Raw genomic sequence first — 26365 nt, 5'->3', positions numbered from 1 at the left:
CACAATGACTGCAAAGGGCTAAAAGTAGGATGCACTCTCACGCTGTACTTTCCATATTCTGTGTAGAATATAGGAAGCATGAAATGAACCAAACACTAGAAGAGGTTTCTTTCAGTTAAAAGGGGTCACACAAAATAATATTTTGCCTGGCTAAGATTTTCTCTCTTTTTCCCTTGCCTTTTCTTTTCCTCAGAAAAGTGATGGGGCCTCAGGACTAATTATTTTCAATGCTTTGAACAATGATAGTCAGGCAGGCAGGCACAGAATGTCGTTGAAAATGGGTGTATTTTGCCTCGACTGAAAGAACTTGATGAGCAAGGACAGAAACTAAAAGAAGGCATTTCGCCACTTTCCCGCAACTGCATGGTTCATCTAAACTAGGGGTAGCCAGCCAAATTGAGACTCTCTTGTTGGAAGCAGCTGTGTGTTTACTTAATTTAGGTAATAAAGCTAACAAAGGGATAGGTCAAAGGGGGCAAAGAGAAATGGTGGAAGAATAAAGGAAGAATGAGTTGCGTATTGCTTATGAGCTCAAATGTTCAAGGTAATAGATATAATATAATACCTTCACTTTCTTTTCGGTCGTGTAACTTTGTTGACCTACTAAAAGGATTTTTAATGGTTTACATCTTTTTAAGAATATAATGCACCTTCTTCAGGTATTGATGAGCATGGTGCTCTATGTGGCCAATATGAATTGAGAAGTACCAAACCAAGAATGTCTTGAATGCACATGGAGTATTTCAGTGACAGAAAACCAACTGTCTAATTTAGTTTCCACCATGTCTGCAAACAATCGCAAGCAAACATTGTTGTCTTACTTTTCGTTAGTTATGTAAATAAATCACAAATGTGCACACTAATGACTGGGCACTTCTGTAGAACATTCCTTGAAAATGTAATGGCATACAATGATGTAATATGTTCCTCTTCTCAGAGGCCTCAAACACAAAGCCCGCGCAGGCGGGAGCTTCCCGCTCCCGCCAGCACGGGCCAAGCTCGCAACAGGGCCATGTGTTTGAGGCCAGCAAGAACTGTCAAATTAACTGATTTGTTTTTTTAGACACGCTGAGCTTGGTTAATTCCTGAGCAAACTGAGTAACAAGAGTGGGTGCACTTGCTCTCTCGTTCTATTAAAAATACCAGCATGCTGGTGGGGCAGTGTCATTTTAATTCTTGTTAACACATCAGGTCAGGGCCCAAAGTGGTCATATAAACAAATCAAATCCAAAGCTGGCAAAACTGTTGGTGTGGCTCATTTGGCCACTGCACTCAAATGGGTTTGAGACCACTGCTCCAAGAGGTAACTCTATGAGACAGATTAGCAAGAAATATATAACAGCAAGTGCAGTGATGGAAGCGGCAATCAACCTTTTGTAGCAGGTTTTGTAGGAGGCAAAATATTGGTCTGGAGAAGCAACCGGTGCTTTGGGAGCAGATGTCAGCATCTATATGCACAACACTTGAAAATAAAAAACTGATTCTAATGCAAAATGAGTTCTTTGATAATGAAGGATTCCTCTTTTAATAATAGTAATACAGACATGTATTACTTATTACCTTTTGTAATAAGAATAGCTAAGATGTGAAAAGGAATGCACAGCTATCTTTTAGAAATAGAAGGCCCATTTACACATTTGCAGTGGACTATGACCGACTGAGACGAGAGCTGTTTTCAAGCCTCTTGTGATGGCTTACGACCAGCTGCGCAGCAATGCAGCCAGTCAAGTGAGAGTGTGTGAATGGCTTAGGTCAAAGTAGGTCCTATTTACAGTAGGTATTAAAAATAGCGAAAAATTAATCACCGAGCCAATACCTCAGATGTGATAAAGTCTCTCTTTCCCTCTCTTCTACACTCTGTAGTTTATTTAGTCTGTAAATGTAATTTACATAAAATGCCGGCAGAAACTAGCATATCGGGTAAAACGCTCAACAATAAAAGCATGTCACCCAAGCTTTTTAACCTACCAAACTAATGATTCCACGGTGATGTCTCTTTAATATGGACACCTCCGTTCCCCCAACATATTGTTCATAATTTGAGTCGTGCATAATAACAAGACAAAAATACATGCATTCACTCAGTTTGCCTCCGAAAATGGTGTCCATATAGTGGGGCATTCATAGTAAAGGGAGCAGTATTAATGAGACATGACTAATATAATACACTGCACAAACTAGCACTTACAAATATTATAAAAACTTTGTACGTGAAACCGCACATTAGTGGCATTGTAACTAAAGTTGAGTCAAAGTTTGCTACCTTTCAATCAACTTCCGCACATAAACTACTTTGACTACCATATTTATTCAAATATAGACCCGCGATTTTTTTTCTTTTCTCTGCACAGCTTTCTAAAATTAAAGGTTAAATTACAACCAAGATAAAAAATGTCGACCTGTAATAGTTCCCAGCCAATCACGCTCAAGACGCCAACCTAGGTGCTGCGGTAAAGTTTGAAGCGCGCGCGCTAGTGCGAGGTGGTGAAGGTTGACAAGCGGGGAAACCACCATGCTATTCGCGACTCCAGCGACCTATAGGGGGCGCCACCACCAAACAAACATGGCGGCTGAGTCCAGGTCGCGTCGGCTCGGCCGGGCCGCCTGAACAGGTGGCATGCTTAATTTAACAGATTTTCTTTAGTTTAATGCCCAATTTTATAGGTATTTGAACTGAGACGGTTAAGTGTAGCCGGTGCACATAAACTTGCAAAACATAGTTTTGTTTTCCCGGCGTTTTTTTTCTTTTTTTTTTTTTTCTTTTCATGTCAAACTTTTGTTTCGGAGATTTCGTTCAAAAGCGAAACTATGGGCTCCGGAGAGACGGTAATATACTAATCAGTTTTGATCATCTAAGGAAAGCGGCGATGACTACAGAATTGTTCCACCGAGAGTAATTTTCAGCTGACTTGCATGCCTCGACCATGCGACTTATCTGTCCGCGAAATCGAGCTTTTGTGCGCATCCGCTCTTAAGAAACAGCTCCAGTCGTCTGCTCGGTCAACAGCACAGGCTACAGGAAAATTACGAAAATTAAGCAAGCGCTTCTTGAGCCAAGGACCATGTTAACCCGCCGGCGCCCCACTAAGCAGCTGATATTCGTATTTCAATGCAGGTTTTAGTAGCAATCGAGAAGTCATTTTGATGAGTGGGTTATTTATTAAATTGCGTACTATGTCCCACTAAAGCGATATTAGTATATTCTTCGGGTTGAAATATGAGCTTAGTTGACTAGCTGTTAGGTGAACTGCTGAATAAAAGTATATTTGACAGACAGAGAGATACTACTTAAACTTAGCCAAATGCTTCTAGCCGGCAGCACGGAGACAAACTGAAGAGAGTCTTCATCGGAGATTCACGCAGAACCTCTCTGCATTGAACTTTGCTTCGAATCCTGAATGGAGAAAATTAGTATATTTTGTGGCCGGTCAACCTGAGCAATGCAGGCGTATATTGCTGTTGGCTTCGACGGGGGTATAATATAAATATTGGAGGCGCGATAGATCAAAATGCCGTGACAGCTTCTAACTTTTTGAAAACAGCTTCTAACCTTTTGAAAACAGATAATTTCCCTCATTCATCACTTGCAGCGAGCAGGTTTTCCTGGATCAAGTAATTGCGAAATAAGCCCAACACCTTTAGTGTGGTCCAGAGGCTTTTTCGGCAAAAAGCAGCCAAGATGAATAGCCAACGCACCGACCGGCGTGGGTGTCTCAAACTTGAAGCTAACCGAACACAACCAAACTCAAGAAAAGCAGCTATCGAACCTTCCCATTCACTTGACTGCAACATTGGTGTTCCCTCCAGTGAAATGCCTCGTCTGTCGTCCTCAGTCCACTGTTCCACATCCTTACGAAGAAACCAGTTATCAGTTACCAATTCGTCGTCACTTTGAATGTGATTCGAGACAGACAAGAAATCATAACGTTTTTCCGCGATTCCTCCCCATCCAAGAAATCGAAAGCACACGACCGTGTGTTGTAGAGTAAACGGGGTTTCAAACATGTGATGGATGGAAACAATCGACAGAGGCTTCACAACACTAATGAACACTCAGGCAAACTTAAGAAATATTCGCACGTTCGTCAAATTACGTTGTTCGCCACCGCGCCGACAACACTAATCGGCGAAAGCCGCCAGAGACGCGGAGGGGCACGGAGCGACCTGGTCCGGCTGGTTCCCGGTTTTCCCGCTTGGTGGCGTCCGTTTTGCTGGAGTCGCGAATACTGCAGCCACGGCATGAAGGCATGTAGCAGACATGATAATAAAGTGATCTCAACAGGAGTAAAAAGCTCTGGTTTTGTCTTCTCATAAATAGCTGCGATCCCACTACTTTGCAAATATTTCTCAAGACTTCTCTAGCTCCTGACATTGACGACATTGCCTCAAAGTTAAAATGATAGCGGGGCCACAGCAGTTGGTTAAATCAAAGTGCAGCCGCCGCTACGAGCCAATGGGACTAATAAAACAGCATAAAAGGTGTGACACTGTGGCATGTGTCATCTTTCTATATGTGCGTTATTTCAATGGTAAACCAAACAGGCTCAGCAACTCCACTGTTACTTAAGATTTTAGTGCTGTGTGTGTGTTTATGTGCTTGAGCCTTTAACTGTACTTTGACCTAATGTGAAATAAACAACTATGACGAGTGGAGGCAGTTACTGTACACATTTCCTTCTACTTCTTAAAATATTAAAATTGACAAATAAGATATCATAATATTTTTTTTCTTCGTTCAAGCCTATCTCGGCACAGGTGTGGCACAATTCTTAGCAAAAATGGCGTTTTGGTGCAAGATGTAGCAGACTTTAGTTCGTGGTGCCATTTGGCGCTAATGGTGCAGCACTTCCGAACACTGCAACTAATATAAACTCAGCAACTTCATGAATAAAAGTGAAATTACCCTTTGTCTTTGGATCATCCTACAAGAATGTCATTGGAGTGCCAAGCTTTAGCTAGCCTCTCAAAGCTAACTGTACATGAGTCAAATTCAGTTCAACCCCCAGATTTTGATTGTGCCTTACACGTGCATATATATTTCCTGTTGCTCTCAACTTCCCTCACCCTTCCCCATCTCTCACCAGCACCGCAATGCATTGTGGCAAAAGACGAAATATGTATATCACATTTCAGATCTTTTTTACAAGCAACAGAAGCCTTCCAAAGTCAAATTGTGTTGCCTGGTTTTAGCATCAAAGGTCGGCACCGAGCTTAGCGAAACATTGGTTCACGCAGTGTGGAGTACCAATGCGGCTAATGTAGCAAGACTGCCACCAGAGGCTTCAACTTGCGTTACGCAGTCTTGATACAGGACACATACAGGTACAGTGGCCCTTCATGTTTAAAACTGGTGGGGTGTGGATTACGAAATTAAACCTGGCTAAATTAAATAGGGCCCAAACTAAAGCTGCGAGGTTTATATTTAAAACATACTGGAGGACATCACTACACAGTCTTGTCCAGAGAGCTGGCCTTCAGTCAATGATAAAAAAAAAAAAAAAGATGTGTAGGTAAAAACTTCGATCAGATTATTCGCAAAAATTATAAAATGAATACTGTAAAACCCTTTATTTTCGCGGCCCCTATTTTTGCGAATCGGTCACAGATGACATAATCGCGACCACTAAATTTTGCGAATTCCAGACGCCTGCATTGAAAATCTTAAAGACCGAAATTTTCGCGCGCCCTTAAATTTCGCGAATTCTTCAATTCATGAAATTCGCAAAAATTGAGGGCTCGCGAACATTAAGGGTTTTACAGTATACATGATTACACTACTTTGTCACAGGGCTATTTGACAAGGCAAAGGCATAGCTTTTCTACAGTTCTGTTTATGCCTAGAAATAATTGTTTCAAGTTTTTGTTTTTTCCACTAACTGTGGAAGAGTTTAATGGGCTTCCTCTGGAGACTGTTCAACTAAAATCGTTTGTTTGCTGCAATAAGTTTGTGTAAGTTCTTTCAGTGTTCAAATGACATTATTGCTTGTATCGTTCGTCTATTGTGAATTATTTTGCTTAAATCCTACCTGATAGAATCTCCCCTGGGAGATTAGCAGTATTGGTAAATAAATAAACAATAAAATAAAATGTCATGCTCCGAGAGCGATGAAGAAGAGGGGCGGCGCGGCTCGGAAAAGACAGCACGAGAAGCAGACCTTAGTCTGCACCCGGAAAATGCCAGTCACGTATTCGGCGACACTTTGAAAAGCCCCTGATGGTCAACAAAATTAATTCAGCGGTGCCACAATCACCCCTGGCATTAATGGATTTGGCAACGTGCCGATCAGGGAAAAAACCAACCAACGCGGGTAGACCTGGCAGTGTATCTGTCCAACTACACTTTTCGGCCATGACCCAAGGATGAAGTACACCATCACTGAGGCTGACCAAGGAGACCTACAAGAGCGAGACAAGGTCGACTACTTGTCTACCAAGCAAGCACATCAACCACTATGTGAGATGAACATGAATCTATGTATATTTGTATATACACCAACTCATGTTTACAAACAAACCGTAGCGCCCCTAGCGGACGCCACCGGCGCCGCGCATGCGCGATGGGGGTGTGGGCAAAAAGCTCGCCGTCGCCCATAAACAAACCATTGGAACGCGATGTTGTCGGCGTCCGTGTGAGTCCCCCTGCCCTTTTTTGCGTTCGAATCGGTGATTCTACGTCTTCTTGGCGATGTCTGACTACTTGAGCGGCGTCACCGAAATTACCGAGGCTCGTTACACCGCAAAACTTCGCGTGAATAATGTGACATGTGGCGATTCATTCCGCGTGGACGCGGCAGTATGTACGCTACAGCCCGATTCGCATGATGAGATTTCGTTCGCAATTTTCAGTCGCGATGCCGCTCGGGCTGCAAAAGCGTGAACCGTAGCTGAGATGGTCGACGTTGATACTGAAAATCGCAAGCAGAATCGGACCAAGTGAATTAGGCATAACAACTCGGTGATGGCCACTGGTAACAATGATCAACATCTCCTTGTATCTACTGTTTACATCCAGCCTGCTTACCAACCTTCAAACTTTAGTCTTTTGAGGCCTGCACTTACTTCTTATCGCAAGTACCGGGCCAACAATTGGTCTACGGGCCGGCGTCGTGAGAGCAGACGACAAGCGGAAACGTTCGAAAGAGCAGACGACAGTCCGAACGATCCGGCCGCCGTTTGAGATTGAAGACACACTGAACGTAGTCCGCACGTGGTTCGCACAACTTGACGGTTTTCCGGCGTTCATGTTGGAAGAAAACAAATAAATCTGATGACCACAAGCATCCGTGAATTCAATCCAAAGTGCTTCCCGTCTTAGCAATCGTAGTCCGACGGCGTCTGCTTTTCCCTTTTCACGGCACATATCCAGATTCTCGGACGAACCGAGCACGTGAAAACTGACCTTCAAACTTTTCTCCACACTTTTGGTACGGCCACAGTTCCGGCGTTTTGACGAGAAGGCAGGTTTTTGTCTGGTTCCTTTCAAAACAACGCAGGAATACACGTCTGGCATGGGGACTTCTGCCCACAGCCCCAGACCGGAAGTGCGACCGATGCGCCACCACCGCGCCGTGACGTAACAGAGATGAGTTTGTGTATATAGCTAATCCTAAAGGGTATATTTTACCAAATATATATATATATATATATATATATATATATATATATATATTTTATATATATTTATACAGTGGGTCTCGGTTTCTCCATTCGAAGGTCTGGCCTCACCCAAACACCACAATCAATCAGCAACTTTTCATTCATTAAAAATTTGAAACTTTAATGAACCCTTTTGTTTACATTCCTAGCTTTCTTTTTCTCTCGAGTAAAACTTTATTTCAAAACTGTAGTCGAAGGTAGCGAGAAAAGTTAACCGCAGAATTGGCTGGGACCAACCGGTGCCAGCTTGCAAAAACAATTTCTGGCCTTGTTTTTTGTACTCCTCGAGATTCGAGGGCCAATACACGGCTTTAGGTGACAGCACAGACAGATCCTAGGCCCACTTCAGACGGGGCAATTCTGAAGTGGTGAGTCAACAAAATAGCAAGCAGTTTCCTCTTTTCTTTTTGTAGGAGTGACAGGAACGGGTCCCTTCTTTGTTATTACAAAGTCAGCTTTTAGAGCTGAAAATTTCTTTCTTAAAAACAGGCTACCCAGCAATGGAGATGGCTTTGAGCTAAAAGCAACTGGCAAGAAGAGATTCGTGGTAGTTTCTTTTAACCCTAACAAGGTGAAACAGTTGTCCACTATTATACTGCTCCTCAAGAGATACAATAAAGATTCAGCAGTGGACAACAGCAGTAGGATTGTAGCTTAGCATTCTGCCACTAAGCAGTACAGGCCCACTGCAGTGGCCAGCGCTCGCTTTACCTTTATGTACCGTGTTTGGCGTGAGTTTGTAGTGTGAGGGTGCCGCAGTATTCTGTGCTCCGGTAGTCTTCCTGGGGTGTGGTTATTTACTCTTCCGCAAAGCACAGTGATGAGAAAAGACTATTCTTTGACTAATTCATAATTATACACGAACTCATCTCTGTGACGTCACGGCGCGGCGGTGGCGCGTCGGTCGCACTTCCGGTCTGGGGCTGTGGGCAGAAGTCCCCATGCCAGACGTGTATTCCTGCGTTGTTTTGAAAGGAACCAGACAAAAACTTGCCTTCTCGTCAAAACGCCGCGACTGGGGCCGTACCAAAAGTGTCGAGAAAGGTTTGAAGGTCAGTTTTCACGTGTTCGGTTCGTCCGAGAATCTGGATATGTGCCGTGAAAAGGGAAAAGCAGACGCCGTCGGACAACGATTGCTTGGGCTGAATTCACGGATACTTGTGGTCATCAGATTTATTTGTTTTGTTCCAACATGAACGCGAGAAAACTCAAGTTGTGCGGACCACCTGTCTACGTTCAGTGCGTCTTCAAGTTCAAACGGCCGCCTGATTGTTCGAATTGTCGTCTGCTCTTTCAAACGTTTCTGCTTGTCGTCTGCTCTCTTAGACGACGCCGGTCCGTAGACCAAATGTTGGCCCGGTACTTGCGATAAGAAGTGAGTGCAGGCCTCAAAAGACTTAAATTTGAAGGTTGGTAAGCATGCTCGATGTAAACAGAAGATACAAGGAGATGTTAGTCATTGTTACCAGTGACAAACACCGACTTGTTATGCCTAATTCAGTTGGTCTGATTCTGCTTGCGATTTTCAGTATCGTCGTCGACCATCTCAGCTACGGTTCACGCTTTTACAGCCCGAGCGACGTCGCTACTGAAAATTCCGAGCGAAATCTCATCATACGAATCAGGTTTTAGCGTACAATCTGCGGCGTCCACGCGTAATGAATCGCCACATGTCACATTATTCACGCTAAGTTTTGCGGTGTAACAAGCCTCGGTAATTTCGCTGAGGCCGCTCAAGATAGTTAGACATTGCCAGGAAGACGTAGAACCAACAATTGGAACGCGAAAAAGGGCTGGGGGACTCACACCGACGCCGACAACATCGCATTTCAATGGTTTGTTTATGGGCGACGGCGAGCTTCTTGCCCACACCCCCATCGCGCATGCGCGGCGCCGGTGGCGTCCGCTAGGGGCGCTTCGGGCGCTCCGGTTTGTTTGTAAACATGAGTTGGTGTATACTAAACCTGGGAGAACATGTGCACATTTCGAGAAAAACAATGAGAGCAAAAATAACAAAAAGATTGGAAGTGTGCAGGGGTCTGTGGATAAGAGACAGTAACAAGCTTGTTTATAAACAAAGGCCTGTGAATACCAGACCCAAGCACACCAGGGTACTCCCCATGGTGGGCAGCAGTGGTTTTGCCACTCATTAGTTTGGCTGACTGTCCAACTCCACTATGTCCAGCCCACTAGACAAGACTACTGTAAAATACCGGACAAGCGCCCAATCAAACTTTAGAGATAATTGCAAAAAAATGGGGATGGGCATTTGTCCGGTCATCAATTTTACATATAAATGTACTGTGCATATTTTCTCATATCTTACAAATTTGGGAATGGGCAGTCAATGTGGAATGAGCAGATGTGTGGTATTCTACAGTATGCAGATTTTGAAAAAGCATGATGCCCTAGACTGTTGTGTTTGGCAGACTTGTGTGGCACTATGCAACGGATATGACCACTGCAAACAAAATAGCAATTGCCCCTCCTCTTTCTTTCTTTCTTTCTTTCTCCCTCCCTCCCTCCCCCCCTCCCTCCCTCCCTCCCTCCCTCCCTCCCTCCCTCTCCTCTCCTCTCCTCTCCTCTCCTCCTCCTCTCCTCTCCTCTCCCCTCCCCAACATTGTGAAAATTGTCAGTTGTCCACACATTTCAAAAATTTCTGGGGACAGCACTCCAGCAGATATATAAAAATTTGCAGCTGTTACTTCGTTGTCAATTTTCATTTTCATGCCAAGAATGTTTCAAATGCAAATTGAAAACAGCTGTCGTGTCCCTTCTAGGCAGAAATATTCCATTCCATAGGTAAAGAAAATTTGACTCATGAGCATAAACTGGAAAATTAAGAGTATTTTGGAGCTACCAATCCACTTTGCACAAGTACGAGCTGGCACCTAAACCTTTCCTTAGCTGGCAGTCTTCCAGCTAAGGAATCCATAGAGCCCTGCGCGTGTAAAAGTTTGATTATCCGCGTCCGATCAGCATCCGCAGACTTCATGTCCGCATCCGCAAACTTTTTACGTTATTGTATCCGTATCCGATCCGCATCTGCATACTTTGTAACAGCATCCGAACCGCATCCGCAAAATGTGGAACCGCATCCGACTCACAATTCAGGCATTTATTGTATATCGTAACATCAAGCATGAATGAAAAAATATAGCTTGTTTTAAGCTGTTTGCTTATTTTTGCACAAAGAAATCTTCGGGACACCATTCAAAGGGGATGCCATCTTGTCATTATCACTTTCATCGTATTTATATTAAAAACGATCAGCCTTTTCGAGACACTGCGCGTTGAAGGAAAAATGATGTCAGCTATGTGATCGTCCCAGGAGTCCACACTCTGTCCAGAAAACCGCACAAAAAAAAAAAAAAAAAATATATATATATATATATATATATATATATATATATATTTCTTTCTTTTAATTTTTCTTGCTTTGTAATACTTATTTTATGGCGACGTGTAGTTTCGAAACATAAAAGCTAAATAGGGCATACTAAATTATGAGATTTTAGTTCCGTCAAACAATTAAAAAGTAAGAGGTTCATAATCGTCCGGCTACGACGCCCTGGCGTCATAGTTGGACGAATATGGTCTGCCAGACTTTTTGGCTAGGTCTCTAAGCATAGAAAAAAGAAACACACAGGCAGCTTATGGGCTGCCTATATGCGTGCGCTGTTGATATTGAAACTTTACAAACCATGGTGCCACAGGCTTGCTGTCGAGGCACTTCTTTTGTTTTTGGAATCATGACCACACACTCTTTGCGGAGAGGGGGACGTTTCTTCTACTTTCTTGTGACTTGTACATTTGATGTTTTCTTTGCCCGAAGAAAGTTTCCGCTCTTTCCCTGCCAATACACTAGCTTTCTCGGGACAGTTGATGCCCTGCAATATTTACTGTTCCTATAGATAGCAGTTTTGATGATAGGAAACCCACTAACTGAAGCGATCTTCAGTGAGAATCAGATCTTTCTTAGTATCCCTATCGTTTCTTCAAAACACGTTTTGTCGAAATACGTTTCATGGACAACTTTTCATGGACATAGACACACGGTTCGTCGAACCTGTACATTCTGTGGGGACATTCCCTGCGACATTTTGTCGAAAACTTATTTCTTTACTAAGCCGCTAAAAGCTAGAGCGCGATTCACTAAGGCAAGCTTAGCCAAACCATGCCCCCCTCCCCCCTGTAATCCCGGCGAGACGCAAAAAGTTTGTTACGAAAATAGCAGGGTTGTGTCAGACGAAAGGTCTCAGGTTTTTCAATGAAATGAACACGAGAAGCCTTTCGATCAAACGTCGTATGTCAACGAAACGATCTGTCGATGAAACGTCAGTCAACAAACAATGCCACCGGGCAAATATTTAGATCCGGATCCACAATCCGCCAAAATTTGTCTAATTTTTATCCGCATTCGCCCGTTTACTGCGGATATGCGGGGCTCTAGAAATCCACAAATAAAGACCTTAATATAACTGAAAAAAAAAATATATATATATATATATATTTTTGTGTGTCGTTATGACATGACAAGAAAAATAACTGATTATCCATCAACTATTTTGTGCAACAGTTGGGTGAAATTTAACTTTGGGGATTTACCCAGTGAGACTGGTTTAAACCAGCTGGAATGTATACTGCCCAACCAAATCTAAACTATATGGCACCTACACTGTGTAGTAAGCCTCTGTTTAACTAAACAATCCTCTATCGACCTTTTCCAAATTAACTCGAGCACCAAGGAGAATGTTGAAGTGTAGGTGCACACCTATCTACTGAAAACGTCTATTTTCACAACCTCAATATGTGAATTTGGCGAAATGCCGTCTGGGGGATGTCTCACATTTTACGTGCATCTATTCTGAACGTAAATTTTAGGTATGAAAGAATTAAAATAAATTACTAAAATATGGAAAGATATTTTGTTTAGAAAAGTTACTGCTGCGAATGCAAGAAAGTGGAGCGTGTGTAACTACACTCATAGCATGCTCCGTGGTGCTTAAGTAATTTAGGTAAAGGTCTACGGGATTAAAACCTGCCATGGAGTGGTGCATAAGCCAGCCCTTGGCCCTGGAGCCACCGAGAGAGTGACTGAGGCTGGATGACTCATACCCAGGGTGTCAGATAGGCAGGTGGGGAAACGAGAGCAGATTGGGAGACCTGATTGTGTCCCCGCTTCAGGAAGGTTTGCAGTAACTCCACTATACCTGTTTTCACATCAAGAAAAATGCAAGTTATGCACACTGTTCATAACTGTGCGAAGTAGTTCTTACGAGATGTGGTTGTCGGAGGAAAAAGCGATGCTCTTGGCGTTTGGAACATTTAAGTCCTGATAAGATAATATATATCTAATCTAAAATTCGCATACATAGAGCTTAATTAGCCACATAAAGGGGGGAATTGGTAATGCTCTGCGAGGAGCCGGACTTTTTTTACTAGGGCTCTTAGCTGAAAATAGGTATAAATGGCACCACAAAAAAAGAAAAAAAAAGAAAAAAAATATTTATTTGTTTTTCAGGCAACGTGACTCACTGGCAATTTATTTTATAAACTGTCCATGAACCACCCAAGTTCAACTGAGCAAAGTAATATGTTTCGCCTGTAGTTTTACACTACAAACTAAAATGCGACAAATGAAGGACAGCTAGGAAGTCAGCTGAGGATGGCTGAGAAGCTGAGCCGTGTGGTGAATGCGTCGACGGTGTCGATTCCACTACTCCTGAAGATGTGTCTGGCGATCTAAATCATACGTTTCTGCTGTTTACGGGCAAGCAAGGTAAGTTTCCGTTCGGCGTCATTTGAAGCCAGCAGAATGCCACCGCACTTCACTGCTGTCATATTGTGCTCAGCACGACAGTTACCCAAAATCAACATCGCCCGCGTTAAAGGGCTACTCCACCGATTTTTTCATTGTCTCCGATTTGCTTGAAATTTTGCTAAACTAACCGACAAACATCGCGAAAATAGTATCCCAAATATTAGGTCAAAATATTGTTTTTTCGCGAAGTTATTGAATTTACAGTTTTGGTCCTCACCGTGTTTTTCAAGCTCGAAGTCTCTACTGGCAACAGTGAAAAAGTGACGTCAGTGGAAGGCAGGGGTTCACTCTTTGGGCTGTAGATTTTGTTTTAAACTGATTCGAAGCAGTTTCATGGTCTCAAATGAATGCTTGGGAAGCTCACTGCAGTACCCGCGCTCCAGCACGGAGCAAATGATCGGCATATTCGATTTTTTGGCTGCTTGCTCGACTGGCAATCCTGCCTGCCACTGACGTCACGGCCCTGAAAAGCGCGCGTATATTTGAATGTTGGTTTTTGCATCATTTTCATTTGGCGATTTCGCAATAACTATTATGAATTTCGCGATTCTAAATAGCATACCGGAGAGAGTAAAGGCCGGGGAGTCAGAAAATATAGTTAGTTGAGGTAGCTCAAAAAATCGGTGGAGTTCCCCTTTAAATATCACCACTTTTTCCTTCTTTGGGTCATAACTCGAAAGACAGTTCCAAACACAACGGCAGTGTATACCTCAAGAATCTTGGCAATTTTGTTTGCTACTGCCGAACTTGTCCGCCCTACAGTCTGCTTGAAGTCTGTTCGGACCAAAACAAACAAAACAAAAAGCAAAGAGCACAAGAGACATTTTGCAGACGACTTCCCATTGCCAGCCGCTCACGCGACTTGGAAAGTACATGAAAAGTTAAGAAAGATGTTGATAGATAATCACGTCACTTTATTTTGCCAGGATTTAGTAAATGTTAGTTTAAATTAAAGAATATCGCTAACACGGTGCGTCCCATATGAACCCGAGTTCCTCGCCTTCCATATGCCGCCACGTTATCTATTGTAAAGGGGAGGTAGCTGCCGAGCTGAAGCCGCCAGGAGGACACAATCCGGTCGCACCGCTGTGGCAGGTTTCAGTGGTTGTTTCCCCACCTGCCTATCTTATACCTTGCTCATACCACTGTTCCACCCAAATGGAATACTATGGTTGGCTTGATACCAAAACTGCATTTGTTTCCTTTCTCCTTATCACACAAAGTGACTGAAAAAATGGCCTCGCCCTCACCTGCCATAAAAATTATCTACAACATCTACAAAAAAAACAGCAACACAGGCTTTAACATTTGTAAGTGGGGCTTCCCATTTTACTCTATCCTCAGATGTTCTTTCCTTCTACTATAGTCGGTTGCAAGCTAAGAAAACACCGGAAATGCCTCTCAGAGGGAAATGTAATCCTACGCCGAGAAACGCCAGCCAATCGTTTTCATGATGTCACGATTCCGTGGACCAATCACGATCCTTTTGAAAAAAAAAAAGCTCAACATGGCTGCTGGCCTTAGCAACGCGACGCTAGTTTATCGTGACAATTATTCTGCTTTTTTGCACCGTGTTTTACGTGCCCGAGGTTATGCCACGAAATCTTAATGGTATCGGCTTGCATTTGCAGCAGTTTTTGCGCGACAACCTGAGACATTGAACATGACTTTCTTTCTTTACTAAACAGCTATTTCGTTGACAAAAACATATTCTTGCTTATTTAAATGTCCTGAATGAATTAAATAAATATTGTAGTAGTTTAAAACACAATTCCTGGAGGAAGAAAAAACAACGTTGCTAGCGAACTACTTTCTCGACGGCGGAGGCACTTCAGATGGGCGCAATGCGCTTGTGGGTGGAGCTAAAAGATTGTTCTCAGGTTGCATCCGACTATAGTGTTTGTCCTTTAGCACTCTGCGTATTTCATTATGTGTATCCAACTAGCTCGCCTTAATTTTGATTCTCTTACGTTCTCTGCTTGTCTGGAGCCCTCATGGTCATGTCTGACTAAGTGACTTAGTAGCAGTCAACACGGACTGTAAGCGTAACAAAAGCAGCCCACTAAAACCTTTATAAAGCTTCAGATTCATCAAGCAGCAACAAAGAACCACATTTGTCAACAGGAATGCCAACCGAGGCACAAACAAGTCACCTAACAGACATTGTTCTCTTCTTTGCAAGCGAAGTTGGCCTTTTGGAACTCAGTTCTTTGAAATCACACCGCAGGGCAGTCATGATAAGCAGACACACCTTTGTAACCTTTCAGACCTTTTTCCAAATGTCAGGTGAACAGTTACAATTTCAATAAAACCACAAACGGCTATTTGTATGTTGAGACTGCTGTCTGCTTATGCCAAACAGACAAGTTACATATTTTTTGCAGCATACAAAGCTTTGTTTCTAATTGTGAACATTATATGGCCTCACACCTTTATAAACAGTGTGCATTATACCGCCCTTTCTGCAAGCCATTACCGACAAAGTAGATGATCGAACATGTTAGAAACTAGGCATATACCCAGTTCAAAGTAACAATAAAAGCCAACCATGCTGACCAAAGTTTAAAAATACTGAAAAATGCCGGAAAAAGTCAGAATTAAGCAGAATATGTTTTTTCTATATGTGTTTGTGCATATGTTTGCTACTTTTGTCTTGGGTTATTCACAGAGCTCAGTGGAAAAGTTTTCCCATTAACCCATTCGCTACTGCGCGCGTCGCGTCCTGCCGGGACGTTCATACCGCATGTTTTCCCCCTAAAACAAGGCCACACTAGGCATGACTGTTTTACTTGTATGATAAGCTTTTACAGTAAAGCTCAGAGCAGAAAACAAGAAAGCATACTTGACGGTGACAGCGCAGGAAAAATCAATCTCACACCAGACACTCAGGAAGACAAGCACACGCGCTGAACTTACAACTCTTGTGTATTCGATTACTTCATTTTTCTCTTCAACGTCTGGGTTGACTCAAGTTGGTCAAGTTGGTCTGGGTTGGTCAAGTTGGTCAAGTTGGTCAAGAGTTGTAAGTTCAGCGCGTGTGCTTGTCTTCCTGAGTGTCTGGTGTGAGATTGATTTTTCCTGCGCTGTCACCGTCAAGTATGGTTCACCAACTCGCCCAAGCTTCCATCCTATCAAGAAAGCATGTTTGTTTACATGCTTTAGTGGTTCCTTCACGTCTTTAAATCAATAGGCCCTCACAGATTCTTCCTTATATGAAAGATCTCCAAGCACTCCATCCTCGGCCGCTTAGGCATCGCACAACCAGTGCGCTCTTGTTGTGATTCGGACTCAGAACTGCTGTCGGAATCGCCCCTGTCGTTGACAGAAGTCTCCGAAAAATCGCTATCCTCACCATACGTCCAGTCATCATCGCTGTCTAAGAGGATATCTATGACTTTATCGTCAGAAAGGCCATACCGCAACTGGATGCTGCTATCTTCTCCAAGCAGGCAGCGATCGAGCGGGAAAGATGACAGACAAAAGAACAAGCTCAAACAAACACAGCAAACAGAACGACCCTCGCCATCTGTTGGCAATGTATCTAACTACACTACCCCAAGTCTACATAGCACGCCATCTATGAATGGCTCTTTAAAACAAATTCATGCAGACTGGCGAATCGCCGACTTTGGCGATACGACCCGTGACGGCACGCCCAGCGATTCGCCGGCTTTGGTAGCGGATGGCTTAAACTCTGCGAGAAAACTTCCAGGCTTAATTTAGCGGTTCCTGCTTTTTCATTACAAACGTTAACACTCAAAGGCCAAAATAGGCTTAGTCTGCATTCAAAAAGACTATTACAAAAAAAAAAATAATAAAAAAAAAGTTTTTTTGTTGCTGTGTATGGACAAAATACAATCTACCACTGTGCAGCAAACACAATCCCATAGCACTCCAGATAGTGCCTCTGATATGCAGACAATAGAATGAAAGTTGCCGGAATATACTGCTGGTAGGAAAGTTGAACAAGGGCTACATTTGCATGACTCCGTTCCAATCTTGATTTTTAATCTATAGCATTTGCAGCATTTACTAGGCTGCTATCCTAACTTCCTCATGTGGCATGAAAAACCGTGCAAGCTACCGAAATGCATTTCTGTACAGCGTGGGAGTAGAGTCACAGTCAGACATATATATCCTCCCACTAAAGCGCCGCTCACACTTGCAACCGAGAGAGACCAGACCGGTTTTTAAGCCTTTTGCGACTTCTTAGGACCGGATGCGCGGCAGCAGAGCTGGTCCTAAGAGATCCCAAGAGGCTTAAAAACCGGTCTGGTCTCTCTCGGTCGTACTCAATGCAAGAGTGTAAACGGGCCTTAAAACCTCGACTTATTGGGTGGACGTCAAGCATCATGCCCAGCTGCTCTGTGTTTGGATAGCACCTTCTGATGCTTCCTCTAGCCACTTGTAGGATCAGAAAGGCACAGAGTTTTTCTCAAATGCTCAGCCTCCAGAATGCATTCGTTGCCTTCCGTCATGCTTTGGCTGCTGTGCATGCTCGAGGCTCACAAAATGCTCAAGTGCTATCAAAGTTGGGATGTTTGCACTGAAGGCGGCACAACGGAAGAACCTTTTTGCCATTCTCACTCTGTCAGTGACTATCGCTGTGATGCCATGACTGGGATATACGAGCGCTTGAGATCCGATGACTGCCCAGATGAGAACAAGATTGGCAATGTGTACAATGTTTGTGCAAGCTGCAGTAACAAAATCCTACCACATGGCTTTGGCTAAATCCAACTGTGAATGATTGTCCATAATACCTTGCAGCCTAAAATTCTACACTTGGCAGATTCCGGAACTGTTTGGTTTTGCTACATAAGAGATCTTACTCATTCCTGTTTCATTTGCAGAGTGGGTTCGGAAGTAATGAGAGTGTAGAGAGTTGCTTCTATTTTCTTGTTCCCATGCTGTTGATTTCTTTATTAATGAGACATTCGGATTTCAATTAAAGAATTTTACAGGACATGGTGCACTGCTTGCACGAATGCACTGCATGTAGGAATGCTTTTGCATTCTTACACATAATTTAGTTTAAGTGTCTTCGTTTAAATTTTTTTTAACTCTGTCTTTAACACATTTGGGTTGCAGCGAGGCACAGCATGCAGAATCGCTGTGCCCACAATATGGTTGCTTCTCCATAGTTCCCTCAAAGCCTACTGAAAAACCACCAAAAAAAAAAGTCTTTAAACAGAGGTTGGGACATGCGTGTCAAAAAATTAACTTTACGTGAAAAAAATGTTTAGAGCAATATTGACGACTTTATTTCAAATTCTGAGCACGAAGTCCATAACGTCACGGAATGGTCATAGTTGTTCTTTTCCACCTCAACGAGATGGTCATACACTCTCTCCACCTCAACGTGATGGCCAAGCCAATCTACCTCTCCTCCATGTGCCCGAAATGCCGAGAAAACACAAGTGGAACGGAGGTGACTACCAACTAAATCGTGACTCGCGCCGTCAATATATTTGTAAAAAAATGTTTTTTGCATAAAATTAATTTCTTGACACGCGTGTGTCCCAACCCCACTGTTTGAAAAAATTTTATTTTTCTCTTCCAGGTTTTTTTAAGAAGCACAGTTTCTGGTGAATTGTAGCAACAGGTAGCAGAGTGAGCCTATTGGCACGATTGGCGCAGCAATCACATCACTGCATTCCTTAAACTGCAATGGACTACAGGCAATTTCGGGGATACCATTTCTAGCTTGAGCGTGATCTCACTCTCATCTCCAGTGCAGTCTGTTGAAGATTCAAACAAGCTTTCCCGGTCATGCACCTAAACAATAACAATCTTAAAAGATAGAAAAAAAAAGTGACAGGTGTAATTGTCATTGGATCAAAACAACAAAGTGGAGTCGCTGTAACCTACAATTGTGTAAATGTTATATACATCTCATTTCGAATATGTGTCTGATTTGATACTGAATACCACAGTGCTGAACACTGTCAACCACCGGCATCGACTAAAATATGCTGGAATCTTCACATAACTTTGATTTCACCTCTCCTCATCTCATCAGCGAAGGTAACTTCGAATTCACGTCCCACCATCTCATCAGCGAAGGTAGCATATCTTTCTAGTAGTGCAGGCCACCAGACAATCTGTGCTTAATGTGCACTTGGGGTGCGACATTTAGAAGTTCATTGTGGACCTCCCTTTAGTTTTATCGACTCCCTTTAGTTTTACACAGTAGCTCACAACCGACGTCATATTGTGTACTGACCGTGCTCGACGCTTAAAACAGCAGTGCTGGGATGGGCTTTGACAGGTACTCAGCTGTGGGTTCAGTCGGTACCCTCACACGCTGTATTGGCACTTGCAAAGCCCCACAAGTTTACGAAAGTGCAGTGAGGCAGAGATTCCATATACATATTTTGCCTCCTAAAAAAAGTTGCGCGCCATATTTTCCACTGTAGAAGTTGCTATTAATGTGTGAGCATTACTACCTACATGACAGGTAAAAGCTGGCGCCGTCCGTTTGCGGACAAAACAGTGGAAAGGGAAACGGGCCGCGTAAAAGGGGACGAGAGTAGTGAATGACAAAGGTGAGAGGGGGGCGAGGTCAGAGGGCGCAAGCCAATGCGCGCGCGGGAAACGGGCGAACAGCGAAAGCAGCGTCGGGCAGCAGCGCCTGGCTCGGTTGGCCGAAATGCGGCGCAAGAGGCAAGCCGACGCCGCGGGTCTGCGTGCGACAGAGGCTGGAGCGAAGCGGGCTCGGCAATACCGCTTCGCAGAAAAAAAAAAAAAAAAAAAAAAAAATTAACGAAGATGTTGGATTTTTAGGCGATGCGTTAGCATGACCCTTGAGAGACGTCACGCACGTCCCCTTTTGGGAAACGCTAACGCTGACATCATAATGAAGCCAGAAAGAAACAGCCGAAAAACAGGAAGCAAAAAAAAAAAAGGGGGGGAAGTCAAAACATAAAGAAAAAAAAGGGGGATGGGGGGAGGCAGCGTTAGTATTTCTTAAAGTTCATGCTAACGCATTTTCTAAGGGTCCACCAATGGATCTTTCTTATTCCGAAATTTCCGTCAGTGCATCTTATACAAAAGTGAGACTTGACGAGAATATTGAAAATTCTCTCGCTTGCGCATCATTACGATCAATACACGCACGCGGGCTTTTCAAAGCCGTTTTGCCGCAGCGACAGTACAAATACATTGTCGCAGGATGGACGCACTGTGATCCTCGTGACGAACTTTTGATAGGAGGCGCAGCACCTCAGGAAAGGTGCCGCTGTAGGCCACGTTGAGTAACTCAAACGCCGCAATGATCGCCGCGATCTCCGATGAACCCTCGCCAGCTAAGCCGTACAGTACACCGCCGCCGCAGCTTGACGTTATAACCCGATACTCAGTGACACAGAACTTTGAGCTTGGAGACCTCCTCGCCGAATTCAGCGGCTGCTTTGCGACGACGTCGAAACAGCGCCGGGCAACAGTTGCGAAACATCGCTTCGCTACCAACGAAGATGCGCTCCCTGTGCATCGGCCGCCGTACCAGGTCTCCCCAAAGGAAAGAGGGGGCGCATTCATGAACAAGTCCAATAAATGTCCAAAGACCACACCATCCAGCCGTCAAGCAGTCCGTCGGCCCCTCCAGTCGTACTGGTGAAAAAGAAGGACGGAACGCTTCGATTATGCGTGGATCACCGGCGGCTCAACGCGGTGACGAAGAAAGACGTGGATCCGCTCCCCCGCATCGACGACACACTGGACCGGCTGCACCACTCGCGATACTTTTCGCCGATGTGCCTGAAGAGTGGCTACCGCCAGATCGATGTCGACGAACGGGACCAAGAGAAGACTGCCTTCGTCACGCCCGATGGCCAGTATAAGTTCCCTTCGGGCTATGCCCGTCGCCGGAACCTTCCAGCGTGTCACAGATCCCGCACTGGCAGGCCTCAAATGGCAGAGCTGTCTCGCTTACCTCGACGACGTCGTGGTAGTCTCGGAAAACTTCGACGAGCACTTGCGACGCCTTCGGCCCGTATTCCAAGCAATCAGGACCGGCGGACTAACCCTCAGCCGACGAAGTGCCGGTTCGCCTAGGGCGAACTGAAGTTCCTAAGTTACGTTGTGAGCAACGAAGATGTTCGTCCTGACCCCGAGAAAATTCGCGCCGTAGCGGAATTTCCACCTTCAACAGACAAGAAGGCCGCCCGAAGATTCCTGAGACTTTGCGCGTACAGCAGGCGGTTCGTAGGGGATTTCGCCAAGCTTTCTGCGTCGCTCACGTACCTCACAAAAGACGCCGTGAACTTCGAGTGGGGAGAACAGGCATTCAACGAACTACAACCAAGAGGGTACAGAGCGTGATCGCCTACGCTAGTCGGACGTTGTCGAACGCGGAACAATATTACTCGACGACTGAGAAGGAATGTTTTGCCGTTCGTCCGTACCTGTACGCAAGCCCGTTTCGAGCGGTCACAGACCACCACCATTCACTTATTTGGCTCGCAGACCTAAAAGATCTCTCATGAAGTCTCGCACGGTGGAGTCTTCGACTTCAAGAATTCGACGTGTGGTCTACAAGTCCGGCCGCAAGCACAGCGACGCTTATTGTTTGTCGAGGGAACCAGTCGAGTTGGCGTCTGAGCGCACCGACGACAGCGACGACGCCGACGTTTTTTCGGCCCGGTTACCGTGGACAACATTGCAGCACTTCAACCAGACGATCCTGAGCTGCGTGCACTCATCGAGCATCTGGAGGAACGAGGGAGTGAAGTTCAATGTGTCTTCCGACGATCCCTGCCAACCTTTGCTGTTCGAGAAAGTACAAAGCAAACTTCGGCGGCACCAACTCGACGTGGCTACTGGTTATCCCTGCGAGTGTCTTCCAACCGTGCCGTGACGATCCGATGGCAGGGCACCTGGGCTACAGCAGAACACTTGCACGGATTCGAGAAAAATACTACCGGCCCAAGTTACCGAAGACTGTCCACCTCTACGTCCGATCGTGCCGCGAATGCCAAAGACGCAAGAAACCACTGACGAAGCTGGCAGGACTCCTCCAGCCGATCACTCCCCAGACTACGCCGTTCCAGCAGATCGGAATGGACTTTCTCGGACCGTTCCCACCATCAACGCAAGGAAACCGGTGGATCACCATCGCGACCGATTACCTCGCAAAGTAAAAATCGTCGCTGCGACCTCAGCGAAAATTTTGATCCAGCTAGGATTGTTTTTCTTGAAATTCTCCCCCCTTAGACTAGGATTCTTAGTTGCTCTTTTGCCGATAATCACCATTTCTAGCGTTAGTCTAAAGCAGATCACCGAAATACACCGATATATTGAAAATAAATAAAAAAACCGAAAAACATGTGCCCATTTCCCTTATAAACACCAGAAAATAAAGGGATTATTTATAGCTACACTCTTCACATTAAGAAAAGGTAAGTTTTGTGCATTGTTTGCATTGCTGTTAGAAGTAGTCCTAAGAAGATTTGATTGTTGGGGGAAGGAACAATTCTTTTGGCATTTTAAATGTGTACATCTTGGTAAAAAAAAATATATATATATATATATATATATATATATATATATATATATATATATATATATATATATATATATATATATATATTTGCCTAGAACGAGGAGTGAGCTTAGCAGTAGGTTTGCCTAGAACTTGACTGGCTGAACAGCCAGTCAAGTTCTAGGCAAACCTACTGCTAAGCTCACTCCCATATTTTGCCAAGAACACATGACTCCATCAAGGTAAAGTCCCCCAAATCATGCACATTAATGTTTTCCACTTCCCCTCTTGTCATGTGCACCAATGATTGGAACAGCACACCATTTGTGATAGATTGTGACGTGACCCATTGTGCGTCATTTTTTTGACGTGCGAAGGAGCTAACACTCACCAAAGTGCTTTGCTTTTTTTATTGTCATATATGCTTAAATTTTCTTCTTTGTTTTTTGTAAGTAAATTGACACAGGTAGGTGTTACATGGAATATGCAAACCATGTTTCATACTCAATATGAAGAAAGCGAAACAAAAACGGGACAGAGTTCCCTGCTATAGTTTTCATTCATTCATTCATTTGGTTATTGTTTTGGTGCTCGTGAACAGCTTTTGCCTTTGTAATGATGCACAGTATACATCTAGCAAAAAGGGGGTAATATGTTATAGAATTTCCAGTGGCAATCCACCCAAAAAAGAGTGCCTTTGCACGTCGTTAGAAATTCTCTATATGCTAACACACCCTCAATTGGCTAAAAAAAAAAAAAAAAAAATGTCTGAACAATTAGTGTTGAGCAAGATTTCCTGGGTTACCAAAAATCTCCTACCCTCTTATAAACAGGATAACTGGGCGAGTTGGTATGGATTCATAATGGAACAGCGCGAATTTTTGCAAGGACAGAGAAGGAACTGGACAGGACGAGCGCTGTCCTGTCCAGTTTTTTCCTCTGTCCTTGCAAAAATTCGCGCTGTTCCATTATGAATCCTACCCTCTTGTTGGCGGACAAATCTCGGTGTTCGTCGCCCGAATGGGAAAAAAGCCAACAAGCCCCCCCCCCCCCCCCCCCCCCCCTCCCCCCAAAAAAAAAAAACCTAAAAAAAATTTTTTTTTTTTTTTTTTTTGATAATTGCACGTAAACTGGCGAAGGTTTTTGCCGCAGCCAAGGCGAACTTTCTAGAGCAGTTTGTCCTTCTCGCGAGAGCGCTCAGGCTATGTCGACATCGAGCGCCCACTCCAGCGATATGACATAACCCCCCGCGTAGTACAAGTACCACACGCCACGTGCATCGAGTTCCTGGGCACGAATTCTTCAAATTAAGCGAGACCTTTTGGAGGCCTCCGAAGGGAATCCGTCGCAGAGTGGAACACCTGCCGCGCCCTTCCACCAACGGCGAAGCTGTATAGCCCAGTAAACAAGACTCCTCGATCGCCCAACAGGTTCGACAAACCAAGTAAACAATAGACGGCTAGACAGGCAGGCAAACTCAAATGCGGAGAAGCGTTACCACCGCAATGTTCAAAACACAGTTGCGGCAGCGAGATTTAGTAGTAAGTGATTAACTATAAACTTATAAGGGTATGTGCGCGTAAAGCATCGAAGGTAACGTGGGAGGGCGCCGAAGCGACCACCGAAACGTTGCCGAAGCCAACCGTTCGTGTACGGACCTCGCTTCTCACCCAACCAATGCCGACGGTAGCTGGACGGCCTCACGGACACGGGGTAGTCCCGTAGTTTAATGGAGCTAGGAACCCCTGATAATAGTAGTAGAGGCGATCGGAAGAGTGCATTGAGCAAGATGCGTACGAGCCACGATGACGCAATCGCGCCGGCGTGCTAAAACATAAACAATTAAATTTTATTTTATTTATTTTTCGTCGGCTCTGGTCCGTGTGGCGGCAAGAAACGAACAAAAGTAGGGGTGGGAAATGTCGGGAAAACACATTGAGCATAGGTCCGTCGTCACGAACGGAGCTAGTTATTCATTTGCATACAGGGAACCGTGCCTCATGCGCGCACGCCCAAAACGAACCGATCTCACCCGAGACCTTGGACAACAACACAAATGCTGCAAAGATTTCCTACGAGCACGTTACGAAGATAATGATGCGATTGTCGGAGTACTAAAGTGACCTTAAACAGCGGCGGAGAACTTTCTCAAATCCAGGGCATGTAGACACTGAACATACACGATGTTTCTTTGGAATCAATCAACTTCTCCCATTCACAACCTGTTCATTCAAAACTTTCTCGATTTAATGATCGTATCGAAATGAGAATAAAAACAGATCGCCTGATCAACTGGCCTATTTATGGGAAAGCCTTTCGGCGTACTCACGATTAGGTCCGTAAAATTTATAGAGTAAGAAAAACATACATTCCGTGATTGATCTTTAAAAGTCGACTGCCGGTGCCGCTAGCCCGGCGAACTTTTTTTCTTTTTTTTACAATTGAAGTTTATTTTTTTTTAATTATGAAGTAAAACTGCACAAACGTGGCGAGTGAAAAAATAGCGACTTTTTATTTCTAGCAAGGTCAAGGCGATAGGACAAGAGAGCAGGAATCTCTTGTCACATGGCACGCCGAAACGCAATTCGAACGGGCAGCAGAACGAACAAAGACTGGGCGTCCGCCATATTGAAATCCGCAGAGGAAAAAGTCGGTTGTCTTACCTGATTGAGATCAGGTTTTACGACAAGAGCGTTCCCATCGGAAGCCTAACGTGTTCAATCCCACGAGATGAACATCCGATGCAGCCTATGACGCATCTTCTGGTAATCCGTGCGGGCTTGTCGTCATTATTTTCGCCACAAATCTTGGTCACTCCACAATACTTATAAACATCCTCCTACTTCTGAATCGTAAGCTCAAAATGGCCGCCCTGCGCCGCCGTTCGGAGCATGCGCGCGGAGGAAGAAGCGCGTGACGTTCCAAAAGAAATCAACGCTTTCCGGTTTCCCAGGACAACAGCCCAGTGTTGCCCGACGTGAAAGGAAAATACGTGCGTTTTTTCTCCAGAAAACGAATGCGCGTTTCTATTTTCGCCGTCGTTTTAGAATTAGTGTAAATTTTATATACAATTTTAATACAGGTAGTATATCCTTCATAATCTAGGCAGTAATATACTAACCAAACATAGGGAAATATTAACAACAATAAACAGAAGAGTTTCGGTTTTGATATGGTTGCGGTGGTTTTGGTTTATTTTTCATTAAACGCTATCTTTCGAAAAAAATGTGACGTTGTATTCATTTTTAAAAATATATCGCGGACATTACTAGAATTTTTCTTATATAATAATTGATTTATGAAACGTGTCCACGAGCGTAAATGACAGGGGAGGGTGAGGGAGGTATTTAGTAGTTATGGTAATAGGTACTTTTTAGCAAACCGCTACCACGCACGAGTGATAC

At 44.2% G+C, this 26365-nt stretch overlaps 1 protein-coding gene across 1 annotated transcript in view; it reads right to left on the bottom strand.

Moving 5' to 3' along the window:
* The window catches only part of LOC8039649 (helicase domino), a 148045-nt gene extending 122173 nt beyond the window's left edge, over positions 1 to 25872 (bottom strand). The window contains exon 1 of the mRNA XM_029974730.4: positions 25625 to 25872. The gene's annotated coding sequence lies outside the window, so the exon portion shown is untranslated. The remainder of the gene's footprint in view (positions 1 to 25624) is intronic.
* Between the last annotated feature and the right edge of the window lie 493 nt (positions 25873 to 26365).

The sequence above is a fragment of the Ixodes scapularis genome, unplaced genomic scaffold, assembly GCF_016920785.2.
Source record: "Ixodes scapularis isolate PalLabHiFi unplaced genomic scaffold, ASM1692078v2 PGA_scaffold1__304_contigs__length_218370807, whole genome shotgun sequence".
In the NCBI taxonomy this organism is placed as follows: domain Eukaryota; kingdom Metazoa; phylum Arthropoda; class Arachnida; order Ixodida; family Ixodidae; genus Ixodes; species Ixodes scapularis.
Note: the sequence above shows the minus strand (reverse complement) of the source record. Positions and strands in the feature narration are given on the sequence as shown.